Source organism: Lactuca saligna, chromosome 8, assembly GCF_052625555.1.
Source record: "Lactuca saligna cultivar CGN05327 chromosome 8, ASM5262555v1, whole genome shotgun sequence".
Lineage (NCBI taxonomy): Eukaryota > Viridiplantae > Streptophyta > Magnoliopsida > Asterales > Asteraceae > Lactuca > Lactuca saligna.
The window spans coordinates 270,073,784-270,082,471 of record NC_136424.1 but is presented as its reverse complement, the minus strand read 5'-3'; positions in this window follow the sequence as shown (position 1 = coordinate 270,082,471).

The window sequence follows — 8,688 nt, the reverse complement described above, 5'->3', positions numbered from 1 at the left end:
GAGTATAAAATGTGTTTGTGTAACTTGTCCTCAAGTTACATGAAGAGTCACATTAAAGACTCATAAAACTCATAAAAGTTGGCAATGGTTACAAAATGAAGAGTCTTATGTCATTGAATATTTTTTTTATGACTCCATAACTTGTCCTCAAGTTATGGAAGTTCAAGAGTCACTTCATTAAAGAATAAATATGTAACCATAATTAAATCCATAAGTTATAAAATAAAGAAAAGTTAATTCTTTTATTAGTTTAAAGTCTTCCATAACTTTTCCTCAAGTTATGGAACTTGAAGAGTTTTTGGATTAAAACTACTTTAAACACATAAGTTATGGAATTAATTAGTTTTGAATAGTTTCAAAACTTACCCTCAAGTTTTGGAATTTGAAAAGTTTTCACTTATGAATACTTTAATTCCAAGTTAGCCCTTAGACTTTTAAAGAGTTAAAATTCAACCCTTATACTTTATAATATTATAAGTTAATAATATAAATACATATATATATATATATATATATATATATATATATATATATATATATATATATATATATGTATAAGAGTAAAGTCAGTCTTACCGCTAGTACGCCTCATTCACGAAGCCGGTCTATAAGGTGGGTATAAGGTTGTTGCCTATAAAATGGCAACTTAATGGGTGTCCACTCTCACCCACCGCTTGCTTGACCGGTGGAGGGTCGTTAGCCGAACGGGTTTGACAGGACTATAATTCTCCCTTCATTAAAAGTATTAATGATAAATACTAAGTAACTAAACTCTTAATAAATACCCAATCTTAGTTACTTAGGAAAAAGTGAATAAGGTGCTAATCCATAAAATTACACTTTGCACTTTGTTTAAGTCGGTTAGTGGAGCGTGTGTGGTTAACCGGCACACTAACTCATATTTAACAAGGTAGGCAAAGGGTAACTTAATGTTTATCATAGTATCGATGGAGCGTGTGTGGTTAACCGGCACATCGATTAAGGGGTAAACACTTAAGGGTACCAAGTAATTTGCATGGTTACTTCACACCTTGTTTTGTGATCCTTGGCATCCCAGTCACAAAACCTGAAGGGCACACTCGAGATTGAAACATGCCTTTGAACGGTTCAATGAATCTCAAAGATCTAGGAGTTTCAAAACCAATTAAAACCTAATAATACATTTCGTTTATCTTGGTGGAAATTGGTGAATCGTCATTCACCTACCTTCAATTATTTTATAGCTTGGATTACGGCATACCTGTTCTAAGTTATAAAATAGTTTGTTGGGTCCTAGCCTTAATATTTCATATTGGGTGTCATATTAAGGACTTTAAATCAACTATCTTGAATATCTCCCAAAAGATGTCTGGTTTAGACACCTATGATCTTCCCAAATCTCTTGAAACAAGGTTTCCTAAATGAAGATGATGTCCCTTGGAAATCATACTTCTTTCACCTCCTCCAACTATTCTCCCTAACCCACATGTTCTTAAAAAGTTTTAAGGTCACTCAAGCCCTATTGGCAAGGCAAGGTCTAGGTGTGGTCACATCTTGGAGATGTAGTCACATATTGACAAGCCGGGAGAGTTGGGTGTCAAAGTCTTGAGAAAGTTGGTGGTTCAATCACTTTCTAAGTCACATAGTGAGTTCTTTTGGAACACCTATGAAACAGACTATGACAAGACCCTTAATGATCTTATCTATTTGTTAAGATCAACTTCCTCAAAACTTGATGGACATTGACAATAGTGACACAGGAAATCCAGAAAAGCATTCTCTTCCCATGGAAAGGGATCGGCCATAGTCAACTCGGTTGAACAAATGGTAAAGAGAAAAGCTAAGTCAGTGATAGTCCCGTGTACCATTATCAAAGGGTCCATATGTTTATATTGCCAAAGAAAGGGTCATTAGTTGCGAAGCTGCCAAATTTACCTAAGGATGTTAAAGTCAATAAGTTTGACTCTACTTCAGGTAAAGTCCACTATCTAACTCTGCTAAGTTTCTATTCTGAGATTCTTATTACATGATGTGACTGGGTCACATGGTAATGTTTTAAGAATCAAAGAAAAATGAAGAAACTTAATGAAAGAATATGCTGAATCTGATCGCATAGATGGATTTCTATCGCGTAGTTTGAAGATCGGATTCTTGAGCTACTTCTTAGGAGTTATGAGATATTGCTTAGGAATAGATAACAACAAAGTTTTTCATGTGCTTTTGCACTGTAAGGATAAGTTTTTTCCGCAAAGTTTTAAAATAAAAGAAAATTTTTGATTTTATTTATTTTAAAATATCCTTACAATGGCATTTGAGGAAAAATTGTTGCTTATATGATTCCATTAAGACTAAGAGTGGAAATATGAAATTGATTCTTTCATTTGTGGTAATGTCAAAATTTACCAAATAAGGAAAGATTCTCATCACCCAAGTTTCAATTGGACCGGAACTTGGAATCATGCAAGTTGTATAGCATGATGAATGAGAACTTTCAAGTATTGGAAAATTAAGACTAATTACTTGTTCACATGGATGTGTGAGTCAAGTGAAGGACTAAGGGATTGAGTATACATTCTTGTGCACTGGTCAAGTCCACCACAAAAAGATTGATTAAACTATTCTTCATAGTTTACAAAAGATCAGTAAATATGATTATACTTACAAGCTTAAGTGTAACTCTGAGACATTGGAAAATGGTTCCAATGTATGACAGAGCGAATAAGAAGAATCAAATTAGGCAGAAGGATAAAAGTTTCTCAAATATGAAAAGATGGGAGAGTACTTTAGTATCAGTTTTGTGATCATCTTAATGATTAAGAAACCATAGCACAATTAGTTCTCTAAGGAAATCTTAGTGCATTCTCATGACTAAGAAGAGGAACTTGAATTGTTGAAATGGTTAAATCAAGAAGATGAGTCATACTTCATTCCAAAACAATTTTTAGAGTCATACTCCAAGATTGTAACTTGAGTGACATGTCTTAAAGAAGGTTTAAAACACTTGTCAAATGTAAGAGTAAAAGTTTCTACTCCTGTACATTTGAAATTGGTAAGTTGTGATGTTTTGGATCAAACAAAGACCAACTAAGGCCAATTGTGTGAAGTTTTTGTCTTGATTAGAATCCGCACTATCTCTTGGATGTTTGACAAGGGAGTCTTATATGTCAAGAGGACAGTGGGAGTCTAAAAGGTCTTGAAAGCCTCAAGAACTAATCAAGAATGGAACCTAAAGTTCTTCACTAGCACACGACTTGATGTTTATAACCTATCGTGTTGACATATCTGTGCCCATTCTAGTTAAAGTTGGCTTTGCATATGAGTTCTTAGAGTTCTCAATTTGTTGCACAACAACTTGGAAGCAATGGAAGGCCCTTGAGCTGCCAGGTGGCAAGAAATTAAGATTGAGTTCAGTCCATATGAGTTTGGATTTGTTATTATCCTTGTCTTGTGACTATGGTTTTGACAATTCACATGGATAAGAACACATACACCATTAAATCTAAGTGTCATAAGGTTTCTCTCCGATTCATGAAAATGATGGTGAGGAAACACTTTCACTAAGTAGATTTTAGTTAGATAGCAATTGTGATATTTGCATTCTCAAAGTTGTTAGTGGAGCGTGTGTGGTTTACCGGCACACTAACCTGGACTTGTGAGAAGTGGCAAAAAGGTCTAACCATTATGATTACGGCATCCCTCTTCATAATTGTTTAGACACACAAGTGTGCTATCTAAGGGAAGGTGTATGATTTTGATAAAGTTTTATCAAAGCAATCTAGTATCAGAAATCTGAACTTTGGTAAGAAAGTCAGCTGATTTCTGAGTACATGTCAAAGCTAGTGGGAGCATAAGTGTTATGCTAATAATCATCATGTTAGTGGGAGCATGATAATTATGATAAGTATTGCAAGTTAGCAATGTTAGTTATAGAAAACAAAAGGTTTCAATTGGGAAAGAGTTGTTTTGCTATAATTAAGGGAGAGGAAATTATACTTCATCTCAAATCTATAAGCTTAGATCGTGAGGTTTTAATCATTTAGTCAAGGATATATATATATATATATATATATATATATATATATATATATATATATATATATATATATATATATATATATATATATGAATTTCATGTTGGAATGGCTCAACATAAGGAAATTTTGTATATGAGTCCATTATTTGCGTTCTAAAATTCGATTATGATTACGGCATCCCTTTTCATAATCTGAATTATGAGAACTTGGCAAATAGAAATGGAAATATTATAGCAAAAGACTGGTTTAGTCTTTATGTGAGACATCATGAATCGTGTCCCATATGCTTCGGATATAGGATCGATTACATGTGCTATATTCATCCTTTCTAAAATTTTCCAAATGCCTGGGGCATTAAGAAGGGAAAAGGTTTAGAACTGGATATGACTAAAAGGATTAAACAATTGTCGAGGACAATCTAAGGTTTACCAAAGATTGGTTGCTCAAGGACAATTGGAAGTATAGTGATAATTCTGGAAGGACCATATTGACATAATCTGTAGGGAGGAAACTCTTGTTCAAAAGTGATAGTCAAAATGGAATCTGGAAATGTTTCAAAGTTAGAATTTTTCAATCTGTTAAAGATTAGGAAACTTAATGCAAGAAGGATGTTTCTAAGGAGCTGATCTCCTTTGGAATGCTCTGTAATGGTTATTGTCAAGTCTTTTTGACTTCGTGCATAATCATTACAAGAGGATCAATGCATATAAGTTTAGAATCTAATAGATTTCAGTAAATCGCATGAATTTGGAATTCTTGCATTTGCAGTAAAGGTTTGGGACTGTGAAAAGATGATCATTGGAGTTATGCTCAATTGATCTATTTCACAAAGTAAAGATCATAGACAAACATAGTATGCATACTTTGTGTATGGCATGACTAGTGTTTAGAAAACATAGTGTAAATTCTTGGAGCATGGGACAACTATTGTTTTAAATCCAAGTATAAAGTTGATAAAACCGAAACAATGAATAATGAGTAATCAATATGGTGATAAATAAAAGTGTTTATTTATATTCATAGGGTTTGATACCATATTTGATTCATTTATTTTTGTGTTTCATTTTGCATGTTTTGACTTCCAGAATAAACTAGGTTATTCTTCTGGAATGACTAAGTTATTCAAACCATCCACAGTCGGTCATATGTTGGAAGTAGATATGAATCAAGACTGTCATGGGTTGGCTTGTAGAGGTCTAAGGTGTTGGACAAAGGGCTACAACACTCATGAGTGCTCATAAGTTCTGAGTATTGGATTCAACCCGCGCTCATTGGAATCACTTCATGGATTTTAATCACGAGTGATCATGAGACGATAATATCTTATATTCTTCAAACCTAGAGATATGAGTTGTTACTATGAGTTGATAGTACATTGATTGCACGAAAACGCATTTGGTAACTCGGTGCTATAAAACGTGCCTTTGTGTATGATTCAACAAGTAGTAGAACAAGCCCTATGAGTCGAAGTTTATCCGTTCCTTTTACCTTCGGGATAAAAGCGATATCTGTGGGCCCCTCGATGATTTGATGATGACAAATGGAAGTGCTCGGCCGGGCCAGGACTGATTTGATTTGTTCAATTAGTCAGTCGTCATAAATCGGAAATCGGGAAACAACAAATGGACCGAGAGAATGATTATAATCCATGTCTCAGTCCATACGATGTCTAGAATGGAGGAATATATGATCCCTTATCTAATGGACAAGTCATTGACAAAGGTCAGAGTTCATCTACAAGGTCAGAGTTCGACAGAAGCTTTTGAAAGCTACGATTGCCAATTGGTTCCTGAAGTCATACACAATAATAGTTTTAGACTTATCCAAGTGGGAGACTGTTGGATTAATGTCTAAGTCCATAACTATAATTGGTAAGACTTGACCCGACCCGGCATGGTCCATTTGGGTTGCATATCATCATGCACTTGGATAGACTATAATGAGAGAAATAAGACACTTATGGTTATTAATATATTATAAGTCCTAGTATATTAATAATAAGAATAATAAGATTATCTAATTAGTATTGATTAAGAATTAATCTAGGATTAATTAAGTAATCAAAAGAAGACTAATTAAATATATGGGTTGATTGTGTAAATCATCCATACTTGTATAGTGGGCTAATGCTCCATGGATAATCAAGTTGGGCTAAAACCCATAGGATGGTCCATGGATGCTCCATGGTGTATTTGTACCCATGGATCATGGAAATGAAAGGCCATATCAATTAGGGTTTACATGGTGTAACCCTAACTATATAAGCATCTTATTCTTGACCAAAATCGGCCACTAGTGTGTAGAGTAAAAGGGCTAGCCGATTTCATGAGTGTAGAATTCTCTCAAGTTATTCTAAGTGTTTTGGTGAATTGTGATTCCACTTGAGGCTTCCACACTATTGGGGCTAGGCACTCAAGCTTCATGAAGACTTTCTACATCAAAGAGGTATGTATTCTACCTTGTTACACTCACTGTTTTTTTTTTTGTATGCTAGATTAGGATAATACCTTGGAAGTTCTTATTTGCATGTATAATAGAGAAAACATAGATCTAAGGTATTTAGGGTTGCATGTACACTTAGGAGTGTTAGAATGCTTAAAACCCAACAGCTAAGCCCCCACCATGCTGAAATTATGTGTCACGAGAAGGTCGTTCGCCTTCATCTTCCCAATCACGAAACCCTAGTTATTAACAGAGACAAACCTAGCACGAACCTTTGCATCATCTTGTGCGTCCAGGCAGAGAAGCATCTACGAAAGAAAATTTTAACGTTCTTGGCTAACATAGTGGATAAAACCCAGGAAGAGGTTAACATTCAAGACATCCCAGTAGCACGTGAATTCTTAAACGTATTTCCTGAAGATCTCCCTGGAGTACCCCCAGAGAGACAAATTGAGTTCCGAATTGACCTCGTTCCAGGAGAAACTCCTCTCGCTAAATCGCCTTACCGGCTAGCTCCTGCTGAAATGCAGGAATTGTCCAGCCAACTCAGCGAACTCCTGGGCAAGGGATTCATCCGACCCAGCTACTCGCCATGGGGAGCTCCGGTCCTCTTTTTCAAAAAGGACGGATCTTTTAGGATGTGTATCGATTACAAGGAGCTAAACAAACTCACTATCAAAAATCGTTATCCACTCCCACGAATCGATGATCTATTTGAACAGCTCCAAGGAGCTAGTTACTTCTCTAAGATAGATCTACGATCCGGGTACCATCAGCTCAGGGTCCGAGAAGAGGATATTCCCAAAACCGCTTTCCGAACTCGATACGGACATTATGAATTTGTCGTAATGCCCTCTGGTCTAACAAATGCCCCTGCCGCATTTATGGATTTGATGAACTGAATCTGTCAACCATTCCTCGACAACTTTGTTATCGTCTTCATTGACGACATTCTCATCTATTCCCGAAGCGAAGAAGAGCATGGCCAACATCTCCGACAAATCCTAGAAACCCTGCGAACGGAAAAGCTATACGCAAAACTTTATAAGTGTGAGTTCTGGCTCTGTAGCGTGAACTTCTTAGGTCATGTTGTTAGTCGGGAAGGAATTCATGTGGATCCTTCTAAGGTCAAAGCCGTCGAAGGATGGGTAGTACCGAAAACACCCACATAAATCTGCCAATTCTTAGGCCTAGCAGGCTATTATAGGAGATTCATTCAAAACTTCTCTAAGATCGCCAAGCCACTTACCTCGCTTACACAAAAGGGCGTACCATTCAAATGGATGGACAAATAAGAAGTTGCATTCCGAACCCTGAAGCAAGCCCTCTGTAGTGCCCCGGTACTATCTCTACCTGAGGGAATGGAAGATTTCATGGTCTACTGTGACGTGTTGAATCAGGGTTTAGGTTGCGTTCTCATGCAGCATGGAAGAGTGATAGCTTACGCATCCCGCCAACTAAAGACACACGAAGTGAATTATACAACCCATGATCTGGAATTAGGAGCGGTGGTCTTTGCTCTAAAGATTTGGAGGCATTACCTTTATGGTACGAAGTGCACCATCTTCACGGACCACAAAAGTCCCCAACATATCTTGAACCAGAAAGAGCTGAATATGAGCCGACGAAGATGGGTTGAACTATTAAACGTTTATGAGTGTGAAATCAAATACCACCCAGGCAACGCCAACGTGGTAGCTGATGCCTTGAGCCGGAAGGAGTACTCTAATCGTCGCGTGAAAACTCTCTCAATAACCATCAAATCTCACCTAACCACTCAGATCGGGGTAGCCCAGTCAGATGCCATGAAAACGGAAAACAGAGCAAGCAAAGCATTACGTGGAATGGAGAAGAATCTAGAGGTAAAGGAGAACGAAGTATACTACTTCATGAACCGTATTTGGGTCCCTAAACTCGGAGGATTTAGGGAGGTAGTCATGAATGAAGCTCACAAAACGCGATACTCCATCCATCCTGGTTCGGACAAGATGTACTTGGATATTAAACAACATTATTGGTGGCCTAACATGAAGGCAGAAATTGCCACCTATATCAGCAAATGCCTTACTTGTGCCAAAGTAAAGGTGGAGTACTAGAAGCCCTCGGGGTTATTACAGCAACCAGTGATTCCCGAGTGGAAATGGGAAGGGATTTCTATGGATTTTGTGACCAAGCTACCCAAGACGTTAGATGGATTAGACACCATATGGGTAATAGTTGACCGACTGATGAA